This window comes from Heterodontus francisci, chromosome 37, assembly GCF_036365525.1.
Source record: "Heterodontus francisci isolate sHetFra1 chromosome 37, sHetFra1.hap1, whole genome shotgun sequence".
In the NCBI taxonomy this organism is placed as follows: Eukaryota; Metazoa; Chordata; class Chondrichthyes; order Heterodontiformes; family Heterodontidae; genus Heterodontus; species Heterodontus francisci.
The window spans coordinates 3,103,152-3,116,451 of NC_090407.1; the positions used below are offsets into that span (position 1 = coordinate 3,103,152).

Consider the following 13,300-nt stretch of genomic DNA (forward strand, 5'->3'; position numbering starts at 1 on the left):
GTGGGGGCTGCAGTAGAAAGAGGAGGGAGGAATCCTTTCACTGTACAGGGCCTTGGCAAGGCCCCATCTGGAGTAACTGCGTCCCATTCTGGACGGAAGGAAATACTGGCCTTGGAGGGAGTGCAGCACAGATTTGCCAGAAATTATATCAGGGGTTTAGAGGGTTAAATTGTGAAGACAGATTGCATAATTGTATTCCCTTGAGTTTAGAAGTTTGAGCAGTAACCTGACCAAGGTGTTTAAAATGTTTCTCTGTAAATACCCTGTTTCCTTTGGTGGAGGAATCAAGGAAAAGGGGACATGATCTTACTATTAGAGTTAGGCCATTCAGGAGCAATAAATGCTGGCCTTGTCAGCGATACCTACATCCCTTGACGTAAATGTTTTTAAGAAATCAAAGCTGCACCGAGATCCATGACTCGGTTTGAAAAGTGGCAGGGAAAAATTAAGAACCATGTTTCATTTCAGGATGCAAAGACAGGAGGCGGAATAGGAACATTAGAAACAGACATATCACTGGTTAAAACTGATTTACCCTCTCTACTGACCCGCAAGCCTAAAACTTTATACTAGGACCCAGTCCCCCAGAGGAGACATTTATCAGTCTGCTCTACATTTGAGATAGTGTGTAACCCACTCCACCACCCAGTCCTCCTGCTCAGAATAAATTTAAACAAATTACATAGATTTTACAGCACGAAAAACAGACTTTTCACCTGATCCAATGCCAGTGTTTATGGTCTACATGAGCCTCCTCCCATCTTGTTTCATTTTACCTCATTAGCATATTCTTTTATTGCTTTTTACCTCGCATAGATAACTAGCTTCCCCTTAAATGCATCTATCCTTGTCACCTTGTTCAATCCATGTGAGTTCCACATTCTCACCACTCTCAGTAAATAAATTTCCCCTGAATTCCCTACTGGATTTATTAGTGACTATCTTATATTTATGAATCCTAGTTTTGGATTCCCCCCACAAGTGGAAATATCTTCTGTACATCTACCCTATCAAACCCTGTCATAATCCTAAAGACCTCTATCAAGTCACTCTTCAGCTTTCTAGGGAACCTCACAGTTCTAATATCAATCTAGTAAACCCTTTTTTTGCACTTTCCCCAGTGCCTCTATATCCTTTTTGTAACATGGAGACCAGATTGTGCACAATGCTCCAAGTGTGGTCTAACCAAGGTTCGATGCAAGTTTAACATGACTGCAAATTGCAAATATAAAATTCCAGGCAGCTTATAATCTGCTCCGAATTGAAATCTGCAACAGTCGCCTTTGTAAATTCTAACAGACGGTAATGGTTATATATAGTAGCCTCATAAAACATGTGTTATTACAAAACACAGCCAGTAAATGCAAATCTTGCACTTTTCCTCAATCTGTGGACCATTAAACGAGATCCTAAACCGAGTTGAAAAAGGATATGAAGAGGTGTGCGTGCATCACTGAGCTCCTAACCTTCTGTTAAAGGCAACAGCTGAACAGAATTAGCCTTTTTGTTCCAGTTATTACAAATCCATTTCTTGCTGCTTTGTTACAGTTGATGGTGGTGTTGATCATACAGCTGCTCACCAGTTCCAAGATGCCCATCACAATCAGAAGTCTACAGTGGCCCAAAATTTGCCCATTTGAGAATAGATTTGATGCTACTCTGGCATAAGATTGGGTTTCCTAGGAGTTTGCCCCCTTCCTTATTAAAAATAACAATTGTGCCTCTGGATTGGTGCTGTATGGCACCATTTTTAATATCTTAGCAACACACTGTACATGTTTAGCAGCAGTTGTAGTTTCTGCCTCATTTGTGTCTGGGTGTCTGGGCGTCAGGGTTTGTGTCTGGGTCTCGGGGTTTGTGTCTGGGTCTCGGGGTTTGTGTCTGGGTCTCGGGGTTTGTGTCTGGGTCTCGGGGTTTGTGTCTGGGTCTCAGGGTTTCTGTCAGGGGCTGGGGTTTGGAACCTGTGGCTCAGTAGAGAGGGTACTCTGCCTTAACCATCAATACATAAGCACTGGGGTAAATTTTGTCTGGCGGCATGCGCTGATTGGCTGCTGAATCCGGCAGCAAAGTGGTCCCTGTGATTTTGATGCTTTGTCTTCCATTAAAATTGCCAAGAAAGCTGCAGGGCACCAAACTGGCATCGGACACCGTTGCCACATTGAAGACTGGACATCGGGCAGCAGCTGATGCTAAAGTACATTGTGGAGCAGAGGGGAAGCAGTCGTGATCGTGGAGGTTCTGCGTCCTGGAATGGCAGCAGCCCAGATTATTGTCTGTGATTTGGAGGTCACTCCTGCTCCTCGGCATCCCACAAAAATAATTCAACAACAACCTGCACTTATATAGGGCCTTAATGTAATAAAATGTCCCAAGGCACTTCACAGGAGCATTATCAAACAAAATTTGACACCGAGGCACATAAGCACATATTAGGACAGGTGACCAAAAGCTTGGTCAAAGAGGTAGATTTTAAGGAGTGTCTTAAGGGAGGAAAGTGAGCTAGAGAGGTGGAGAGGTTTAGGGAAGGTATTCCAGAGCTTAGGGTCCAACAGCTGAAGGCACATCCACCAATGGTGGTGCGATTGAAATTGGGGATGTGCAAAAGGCCAGAATTGGAGAAGCAGAGATATTTCAGTGGCTGGAGGAGGTGAGGAGTTAGTGAGGGGGGAGGCCATGGAGGGACTTGTAAACAAGGATGAGAATTTTAAAATTGAGGCGTTTCTTAACCAGGAGCCAATGTAGGACAGTGATAGGAGAGAGGACCTGGTGCGAACTAGGACACGGGCAGCAAAGTTTTAGATGACCTCAAGTTTACAGAGGGTAGAATGTGGGAGACCAGCCAGGAGTGCATTGGAGTGGCTCAATCTAGAGGTAACAAAGGCATGAATGAGGGTTTCAGCAGCAGATAAGCTAAGGCAGGGGCAGAGACAGATGATGGTTCAGAGGTGGAAATAGGCAGCTTAGTGATGGCACGATTTGTGGTCAGAATCTCATCTCTGGGTCAAGTGCAACAGCAAGGTTGTGAACAGTCTGTTTCAGCCTCAGAGTTGCCAGGGACTGGAATGGAGTCAGTAACTAGGGAACAGAGTTTGTGATGGACCGAAGACAATGCTTTCAGTCTTCCTGTATTTCTTTAGAGGAAATTTCTGCTTTTTTAAAATTCGTTCATGGGATGTGAGCATCACTAGCAAGTTTCTGTTCAAAGGTAACCCTCAGGATGTTGATAGTGGGGGATTCAGCAATGCTAATGCTGTTGAACGTCAAGAGGAGATGGTTAGATTCTCTCTTATTGGAGTTGGTCATTGCCAGGCACTTGTATGACATGAATGTTACTTGCCACTTATCAGTCCAAGCCTGAATGCTGTCCAGCTCTTGTTGAATGCAGGCGTGGACTGCTTCAGTATCTGAGGAGTTATACATGCAACTGAACACTCTGCAATCATCAGTAAATATCCCCACTTCTGACCTTATGATGGAGGGAAGGTGATTGATGAAGCAACTGAAGATGGGTGGGCCTAGGACACTACACTGAGGAACTCCTGCAGTGATGTCTTGGAGCTGAGAGGTTTGGCCTCCACCAACCACAACCATCTTCCTTTGTGTTAGGTCTGACTCCAACCAGCGGAAATTTTCCCCCCTGATTCCCATTGACTGCAGTTTTGCTAGGGCTCCTTGATGCTATACACAGTCAAATGCTGCCTTGATATCAATGGCAGTAACTCTCACCTCATCTCTGGAGTTCAGCTCTTTTGTCCATGTTTGGACCAAGGCTGAATTGAGGTCAGGAGCTGGGTGGCCCTGGCAAAACCCAAACTGAGCGTCGGTGAGTAGGTTATTGCTGAGTAAGTGCAGTTTGATAGCTGCAACAACCCCTTCCATCACTGTGGGCGGCACAGTGGCACAGTGGTTAGCACCGCAGCCTCACAGCTCCAGGGACCCGGGTTCAATTCTGGGTACTGTCTGTGTGGAGTTTGCAAGTTCTTCCTGTGTCTGCATGGGTTTCCTCTGGGTGCTCTGGTTTCCTCCCACCGCCAAAGACTTGTAGGTGATAGGTAAATTGGCTGTTATAAATTGCCCCTACTGTAGGTAGGTGGTAGGGCATATGGGATTACTGTAGGGTTAGTATAAATGGGGGGTTGTTGGTCGGCACAGACTCGGTGGGCCGAATGGCCTGTTTCAGTGCTTTATATCTAAATAAAATAAAATAAATAAAATTTACTGATGATCGGGAGTAGACTGATAGGGCAGTAAGTGGCCAGGTCAGATTTGTCCTGCTTTTTGTGTGCAGGACATACCTGGACAATTTTCCACATTGCCAGGTAGAGACCAGTGTTGTAGCTGTACTGGAACAGCTTGGCTAGGGGCGTGGCAAGCTCTGGAGCACAGGTCTTTAGTACTATTGCCGGAATATTGTCAGGACCCATAGCCTTTGCAGTATCCAGTGCCTTCAGTCATTTCTTGATTTCACATGGAATGAATCACATTGGATGAAGACTGGCATCTGTGATGCTGGGGACCTCAGCAGGGGAGGCTGAGATGGATCATCCACTCAGCACATCTGGTTGAAGATGGTTGTAAATGCTTCAGCCTTATCTTTTGCACTGATGTGCTGGCCTCCCCCAGCACTGAGGATGGGGATGTTTGTTGAGCTCCCTCCTCCTGTCAGTTGTTTAATTGTCCACCACCATTCACAACTGGATGTGACAGGACTGCAGAGTTCATCCAGTACGGGATGTCGGACAAGCAGTGTGACAATTTGGAGACAGTGAAGGGGTTGAGGGAGTTGATGGTGAGGTGGAGTTGGGTGTCTTTCATCACTCTTGGAACTGGTCAAATGCTACAACACACAGGCTCTGGTCAGTTCTTATCTACAATGGCAACTCTGGTCCTATTTACGCTGTAAGACTCCGATTTCAAAATTAAAAGGGGCCTTTCCCCTGGATCAGGCAGGTATTTGGACACTCAGCAATTAGGCCCCATTTAAAATGGAGCTGACCACCTCACTGGTGTTAACAGGACAGGAATGCAACTGACCCGATTCTGAGGTCATTAACACCAGGCAAGGGCAGTGGAAACCAAACCCAGTGTACTATAGGTGGCTGCATTGTAGAGCTGCTTAACATGGTGATTCAGTTAGAAAAACAGAATACTGCGGATGCCGGAATTCTGAAATAAAACAGAAAAAGGTGGAAATACTCAGCAGGTCAGACAACTTCTGAGAGAGAAGCAAAGTTAGCATTCCAGATTTGTGACCTCCCTATTGTGATGAAATGATTCCGTTTCAGTTCACCTGCTGTGACGAAAGGATTTCACATTCATCTTAGCGAAATCCTCTGTCCTGTCAGCCCTTTGTTGGGCTAAATATTTCAATTTTTACAAATTCTGGACCCTGAATTGGCCTAAATCCTTCCCGACCCGACCAAGTGACAATCTGTTGAAGTGGGAGAGGGAGAGGTACTGGTGAATTGCAGGAATCTGGGGACAGTGGGCCTATGCAGATGTTTTCTGCTCAGTTAGCTGACTTCCCTTGGGTGAAAGCTGAGGCTGAATATTTGCCGGAGACGTTGGGTCCATTTCCCCTCAAAATGTTGGCACCAAATAAAAGTGGCCGCAAACAAAATGTTAGTTTGTTTTCAAGAGATTAGGAAGTGAATGTGCGTTTGTTAATTTACCTGAGTCAGGTATCTGTTTATACAGTCCTCTTGTGTGCTTGATCAGTACAAGTAGTTCAATGCTGAAAATGTAATAGCTAAAATAATTAGTGATAATTCTAAAGAAGAGGGTCAATATAAACAGTAATTTATTATAAAATGGTGGCTGCCCCTCCCCCTAATTGATGTGTTTTTATGGCCTCTCATTGCTTTTACCTCTGTCCTAAAACTGCCAGCATTGCTATTGTTAAACCTGTTAGCATGAGGGTGTTGAGTCTTTTGAGGTAACATTGATGATGGCTGCTGTGAAAAAGGACCTAGTTATACTGCTCTTACCTTCTACTGTTTTCATTTAATACTGGAGTAAGACTACGAACCTTATTGGCCATTGCTTAGCAACGCTATTGTCATTGGAACATGGCATGGCTCATTTCAGCTGCAGTTGTGATTGTGCGGAAATACTGTAGATTTCATGCAGATAGAGCCCGGGGCTCTGCTGCCTGAACGTGTGAACAAAACAGTTGGCTTGTGAGGATGCTGGTGTAATGACTGGGATCGAGAGGAGAGGAGATGCCAGAGGTTCAGGGGAAGTAAGTAAATGGATTTCATTGATAGTGAACCCTTTTGTTCTTACTGCAATTTTTAGTGGGCGAGGAGTGAAAAGAAAGCCAGCATTTGAAAGTTATGCTCTTGCACCTTTCAACAAAACCCTTTGCAGTTTCCACTGACAGTACATATTTCCTAAACCGGACTGAATCCAGCATGAAGTTCAATTGGCAGAGACCTTTTGAAGTGGCAAAGCTTTCATGGTTTTATCATACTTGTCCAGAAGTTCGTCTCTCTATTGTCAGATTCACTAATCTTGATTTACACACAGCCCTGGTCTGAAACTGTTTACTTGTTTGTGCTATGAATCAGTGTCTCTTACTCTGCACTGCCAGCCTTCATCTGCAGCTGCAAATCTGGAATGTGGACTCCCAAAATCAGTCACAGTCTAAATACTGCGGATAGCACACTAGTACTCCGATTCACAGTCAGCCACTCCAGCTGTTACATAGCATTTACACTAGACTGAAGGGGCTGTGCATGGTAGGAAGTGCTTTCTAAGGCTGATGTATTTTATTTTTAGTTTTGCCTTTATCCTTAAGCACAACTATCATAGCCCATGGTAATTTGGAAATGAATTTGAATTTACTAGATGGACTTTGTAAGCTTCTTTCAACCATTTACAGAGCATTTACTACAAGGCAGTGAAGGCTGTTAGGTTTTTGTGTCTATTTGTGTGCTCATTAAATTGAAAGATCATTTTGACCCTTAGTGTCACCCTCCAAAACACCCAGGTTAATTCTTCCACAGCTGGATGGACATTTACATCCTGTGGGGATTCTCCTGACCTAACCAGGTCCCCATCCTTGTCCTTGTCGATTATGGCCTTGTACTATCTCTGTAATTTAAACCAGCCCCATATCCTCCTGCAAATACTCCATTCTTTTCATTGTTGTGAATCTCCTCTTTACCCACTAAGCACCTACCAGCACCATCCTATCCTCAGGAACTCCCTCCTAAACCTCCCCCCTCTCTTTGTCTCCACTTCTAACAAAGCTTCTCAAACCCAACTCTTTGGTCAAGATTTCATTCACCTTCCTAATGTCTTCCTTGGTCAACACTGATCTTATGCTTATTTATGAAGTAGCTTGGGGTGTGTCATTATGTTAAAAGCCATATATAAATGCAAGTTGTTGGAAAAGCCCCCTTGGGAGAAGAAAGGAGCAAAAGGGTGAAATTTGGGAGGAGGGAATGGATAATTGTACTGAGGCTAAATCTGACTCTGCTACCTCACATTCCAATTTTGACAGTACTGTTACAGGAGCAAGATTGTAAAAATGTATTGGGTGAATCATTTTTAATTGATTTACTCAAATAGTGCAATGATGTAAAGTGAGATACATCATCCTGCCATTTGTCTTCAAAGGAAAAAAGTTTGCCAAACGTGCGCTCAAATAAAGTGTGCCTTTAAGACAAAAAATGTAAACACTGGAAGACATTTGTGTCGTGTTACCTGCAATGTAGCCTGCCCATGTTTTAATTAGCTTTGTGCTTTGATACCGTGTGCCTTTCCCATGATTTAATACGTGCAGCAAAGAATGATAACTAGCTAGCTGGTTTACCTGAAAGAAATCACCTGAGAGGAGAGTAGTGCACCACCAGCATTTGATGTCTGCCTGGAACTTTCAGTTATGAAAGGTAAAGGTTGGATATTGAAGAGTAATGAACACGGAGACGCCCGAGTGGTATTTAACTGCTGGCTGAACACCTTTCTCAGTTCCAGTCTATCTGTTATCTCTCATTCAGATACCAAGAGAGCGAGGACATTTCATTTTGTCTGTAGCGTGCAGTTGGAACATTTTAAACAGGTTTTTATTGTCAGCTGGGTCTGCATTTCACCATTAATGATTTATATGAAAAATGACATTAGGAATAAACCATGCTGCAATAGGTTTGATGATCTGGATTCCCCAGTTCTCTTCCCTGACCGTGAAACCTATAACTATCATTGTGTTCTGTGCTCCATTAGTTCAGGATGCTAGTGCTGAGAAATAGAACGTATCTATTTTAAATTAAATTTCCAAGCACTCCAAGGTCAACTTAGATGCAGAGTGAGAGAGGTCTTTCAAATTCTGAAGGGTTTAATAGGGTAGATATAAGTGATGATGGGCTCGATTTTGTTTCCAGCCTGCGTCTGGTTCTGTGGCCGGAGAATCGGAGCCATCACAGGACCCAATGGCAGGTTTTGTCGGGCCCGATCGTCCCAGTAGCTGTGAAGTTCTGTGGCAGCCCCTCCGCCACTCTGTGACGGGACCCTGCTTTCCATATGCTAATTAAATGTTTGTATATAATTTAAATGTAACCCTCAGCGATCTTACCTTCAGTTTCCAATCTTCAGCACGATGTGTGGCACGCAAGCGCCTTCACTTCCCTGTCCAGGGAAAGCTGGTGTCACCGAGGTGGCGAAGGGGTGAACTCTGCATTTTGTTGAACTGTCTGCAGGGCTGGCAGCCTTTTAAAAATGGCACCAGCACCTGCTCCGTCATCAGGTGACATTGTAAATCACCAATTGGAATTCTCTACTCCAGAGGGTTGTGGATGCTCCTTCGTTGAGTATATTCAAGACTGAGATCGATAGATGTTCAATCTCTCAGGGAATTAAGGGATATGGGGAGTGGGCAGGAAAGTGAAGTTGAGGTAGAAGATCAGCCATGATCGTATTGAATGGCGGAGCGGGCTCGAGGGGCTGAATGGCCTACTCTTGCTCCTATTTCTTCGATACATCACCAATGCTGCCCCCACCATATGATTGAAGAGGCAGTCACCAGGAATATGCTAAGTGGTCACCCGCTGCAGAATCGCGGTGCGCAGCGGCAGGGTCCCACGCGGGGCAGCCGCCATTTTCTGCTCCCGGCAGCGGGACAACAAAATCCAGCCCGATGTTTCCACTTGTGGGGGGAGGGAGACCAGGACTAGGGACCATCAATATAAAACAGTCACTAATAAATCCAGTCGGGAATTCAGGAGAAACTTCTTTACCCAGAGAGTGGGGAGAATGTGGAAGTCGCTGCCACAGGGTTGAGGTGAATAGGAACATAGGAAGATAGGAACAGGAGTAGGCCATTCAGCCCCTCGAGCCTGTCCCGCCATTCAATGAGATTATGGCTGATCCGCGGCCTAACTCCATATACCTGCCTTTGGCTCATATCCCTTCATATCTTTGCTTAATTTAAAATCTGAGATAGATTTTTGTTAACAACTGTTGTAGCTTCAACTGCTGTTTGTGGGAGAGAGTTCCAAACCTCTACCACCCTTTGAGTGAAGAAGTGCTTCCTAACATCTCTCCTGAATGGTCTGATCTTAATTTTTAGACGATGCCCCCTAGTTTTAGAATCTCCAACCAGTGGAAATAGTTTATCTTTATCTAGCCTGTCTTTTCCTGTTAATATCTTGAAGACTTCGATCAGATCACCCCTTAACCTTCTAAATTCTAGAGAAAACAGGACTAATTTGTGTAATCTCTCCTCGTAACTTAACCCCTGTAGTCCAGGTATCATTCTTGTAAACCTACGTTGCACTCCCTCCAAGGTCAATATATCCTTCCTAAGGTGTGGTGCCCAGAACTGCTCACAGTACTCCAAGTGGGGTCTAACCGGGGTTTTGTACAGCTGCAGCATAACCTCTGTGTCTTTATACTCCAATCCTCTAGATATAAAGGCTAGCATTCCATCAGCCTTTTTGATTATTTTCTGCACTTGCTCGTGGCATTTTAAAGATCTATGCACCTGAACCCCCAAGTCTCTTTGGACATCCACTGTACTTAACCTTTTCCCATTTAGAAAGTACCCTGCTCTATCCTTTTTTGGTCCAAAATGGATAGCCTCACACTTGGGGCGGCACAGTGGTTAGCACCGCAGCCTCACAGCTCCAGGGTCCCGGGTTCGATTCCGGGTACTGCCTGTGTGGAGTTTGCAAGTTCTCCCTGTGTCTGCGTGGGTTTTCTCCGGGTGCTCCGGTTTCCTCCCACAAGCCAAAAAGACTTGCAGGTTGATAGGTAAATTGGCCATTATAAATTGTCACTAGTATAGGTAGGTGGTAGGGAAATATAGGGACAGGTGGGGATGTTTGGTAGGAATATGGGATTAGTGTAGGATTAGTATAAATGGGTGGTTGATGTTCGGCACAGACTCGGTGGGCCGAAGGGCCTGTTTCAGTGCTGTATCTCTAATCTAATCTAATCTAATCTAATCTTGTCCGCATTGAAATCCATCTGCCACAGTTTTGCCCACTCACCTAGTCTTTTAATATCTCTATGCTATCATCTAGACTGTCTACAATGCCGCCTAACTTTGTATCATCAGCAAATTTGGATATGTGACTTACTATGCCATCATCCAAGTTGTTAATGAATAATGTCAATACAGATCCCTGCGGGACACCACTAGTCACATCCTGCCAATCGGAGTACTTACCCATTATCCCCACTCTCTGTCGCCGACCACTCAACCAACTTCCTAACCATGTCAATAATTTGCCCTCAACTCCATGGGCTTCTACCTGAGTTAACAGTCTCTTATGTGGGACTTTATCAAATGCCTTCTGGAAGTCCATATAAATAACATCCATAGACATTCCCCTGTCCACTACCTTCGTCACCTCTTCAAAAATTTCAATGAGATTTGTCAGGCCTGACCTTCCTGTCATGAATCCATGCTGGCTGTCCCTGATTAACTGAAATTTTTCAAGGTGTTCAGTCACCCTATCCTTGATTATAGACTCCAGCAACTTGCCCACCACAGATGTCAGGCTAACTGGTCTGTAATTTCCTTGGTTCCCCCTTTCACCCTTCTTAAAAAGTGGAGTGACATGTGCAACTTTCCAATCCAGAGGGACCACTCCTGAATCTAGGGAACTCTGAAAGACTATAGTTAGGGCATCTACAATGTGCTCCCCTACTTCCTTTAACACCCTCGGATGGAAACCATCAGGTCCTGGGGATTTCTCACTCGTCAGTTCCATTAATTTCCTTGTTACTGATGATTTACTTATGTTAGTTGTATTAAGTCCCTGTCCCCTATCGGCTATTAATTTTTTCAGGACTTCCGGCAAGTTATCCTCCTTTTCAATTGTAAATACTGAGGCAAAGTAATTGTTCAACATGTCTGCCATTTCCCCATTATCAATGACAATATCTCCATTTTCAGCTTTTAGTGGGCCTACATTACTCTTGACCACCCGCTTTCCCTTTATGTAACTATAAAATTTCTTCTTATTGATTTCGATGTCCCTTGCAAGTTTCCTTTCATAATCTCTTTTAGTAGCTCTTATAAGCTGCTTTGTGACACTTTGCTGGTCTTTGTATTGATCCCATTCAGCCGGATCTGTGCTGCGTGTTGCATTTTTATAAGCCATTTCTTTTTGTTTTATGCTATCCCTAATCTCTTTAGTTGTCCATGGCTGTTTTTTCTGTGAAGTGGAGCTTTTTCCTCTCGGGGGTATATACTCGCTCTGTATTTCGTTAAGTGTTTCTTTAAATATTCTCCACTGTTCTCAGTCGTTTGACCCATTAACAGATCTACCCAGTTTACCGTGGACAGTCTCTGTCTCATCCCGGTAAAGTCAGCCTTACCCAAGTCTAAAATTCTAGTAGCTGATTCGTGCTTTTCACTTTCAAACGCTACCTTGAATTGGATCATGTTGTGATCACTATTTGATAAATGTTCATGCAGAGTTAGGCTACTAATTAAATTTGGCTCATTACTCATAACTAAATCTAATATTGCCTGTCCCCTTGTTACATCTCGGACATATTGCTGTAGAAAACTATCCCGGACACATTCCAGAAATTCACTACCTTTCTGACAGATGCTAGTCTGCCTCTCCCAATCTATGTGTAAGTTAAAATCCCCCATTAATACTACTCTGCCTTTGTTACACACTTGTCTAATTTGTGCATTTATACAATCTAACACCTCAGAACTGCTACCAGGGGGTCTATACACAACATCCATTACAGTTTTAGATTCTTTTCTGTTCCTCAATTCCACCCATAAGGTCTCCACTGGATGCTTTCTCCTCATTATATCCTCCCTCACCAATGAGGTGATATTATTTCTAATCAGTAAGGCTACTCCACCCCCTCTGCCATTTTCCCTGTCCCTCCTGTAAACTTTATAACCAGGTATATTTAGTTTAGTTTAGTTTAGAGATACAGCACTGAAACAGGCCCTTCGGCCCACCGAGTCTGTGCCGACCATCAACCACCCATTTATACTAATCCTACACTAATCCCATATTCCTATCACATCCCCACCTGTCCCTATATTTCCCTACCACCTACCTATACTAGGGGCAATTTATAATGGCCAATTAACCTATCAACCTGCAAGTCTTTGGCATGTGGGAGGAAACCCACGCAGACACAGGGAGAACTTGCAAACTCCGCACAGGCAGTACCCAGAATCGAACCCGGGTCCCTGGAGCTGTGAGGCTGCGGTGCTAACCACTGCGCCACTGTGCCGCCCTTAGTTCCCAGTCCTGACCATCCTGCAGCCACGTCTCCACAATGGCCACCACATCATAATCTTCCATTTGAATTTGCGCCTGTAGTTCATCTAGTTTATTCCTTACACTCTCTGCATTTGTATATAGAACTCTTATTTGGGCTATACCCCCTAGCCCCTCAGCACTGATGCTTTATTCACCTGTTTATTATTTCTCTCTTCTGGTTTAACCAGTATACTTCTTGCAGTTTGGTAACAATCAGCCTCACCACGAACCTGCACTCCTACCTTCTCCTTTAACTTCCTGTGTTTCCATGCAACTGAACCCTCCTACGCCCCACCCCCACTATTTAGTTTAAAGCCCTATCTACAGCCCTAGTTATACGATTCGCCAGGTCTCTGGTCCCAGCATGATTCAGGTGGAGCCCGTCCCATCAGAACAGCTCCCTCCTTCCCCAGTACTGGAGCCAATGTCCTATGAATTCAAACCCTCAAACCCATTTCTCCCACACCAATCTTTGAGTCACGCATTTACCTCTTTAATCTTATTGACCCTTTGCCAATTTGCTCATGGCTCAGGTAGTAATCTGGAGATTATTA

The 13,300-nt window shown here is 44.3% G+C and overlaps 1 protein-coding gene across 13 annotated transcripts in view; it reads left to right on the plus strand.

Moving 5' to 3' along the window:
- The window catches only part of LOC137351950 (polyhomeotic-like protein 2), a 321,230-nt gene that overhangs the window by 108,656 nt on the left and 199,274 nt on the right, over positions 1-13,300 (plus strand). Inside the window, exon 1 of one of the 13 annotated variants that reach the window (XM_068016843.1) lies at positions 6,144-6,241. The exons of the other annotated variants lie outside the window; for them this stretch is intronic. The gene's annotated coding sequence lies outside the window, so the exon portion shown is untranslated. Of the gene's footprint in view, positions 1-6,143; positions 6,242-13,300 lie in introns of those variants that run through there. 13 annotated transcript variants of the gene reach the window in all.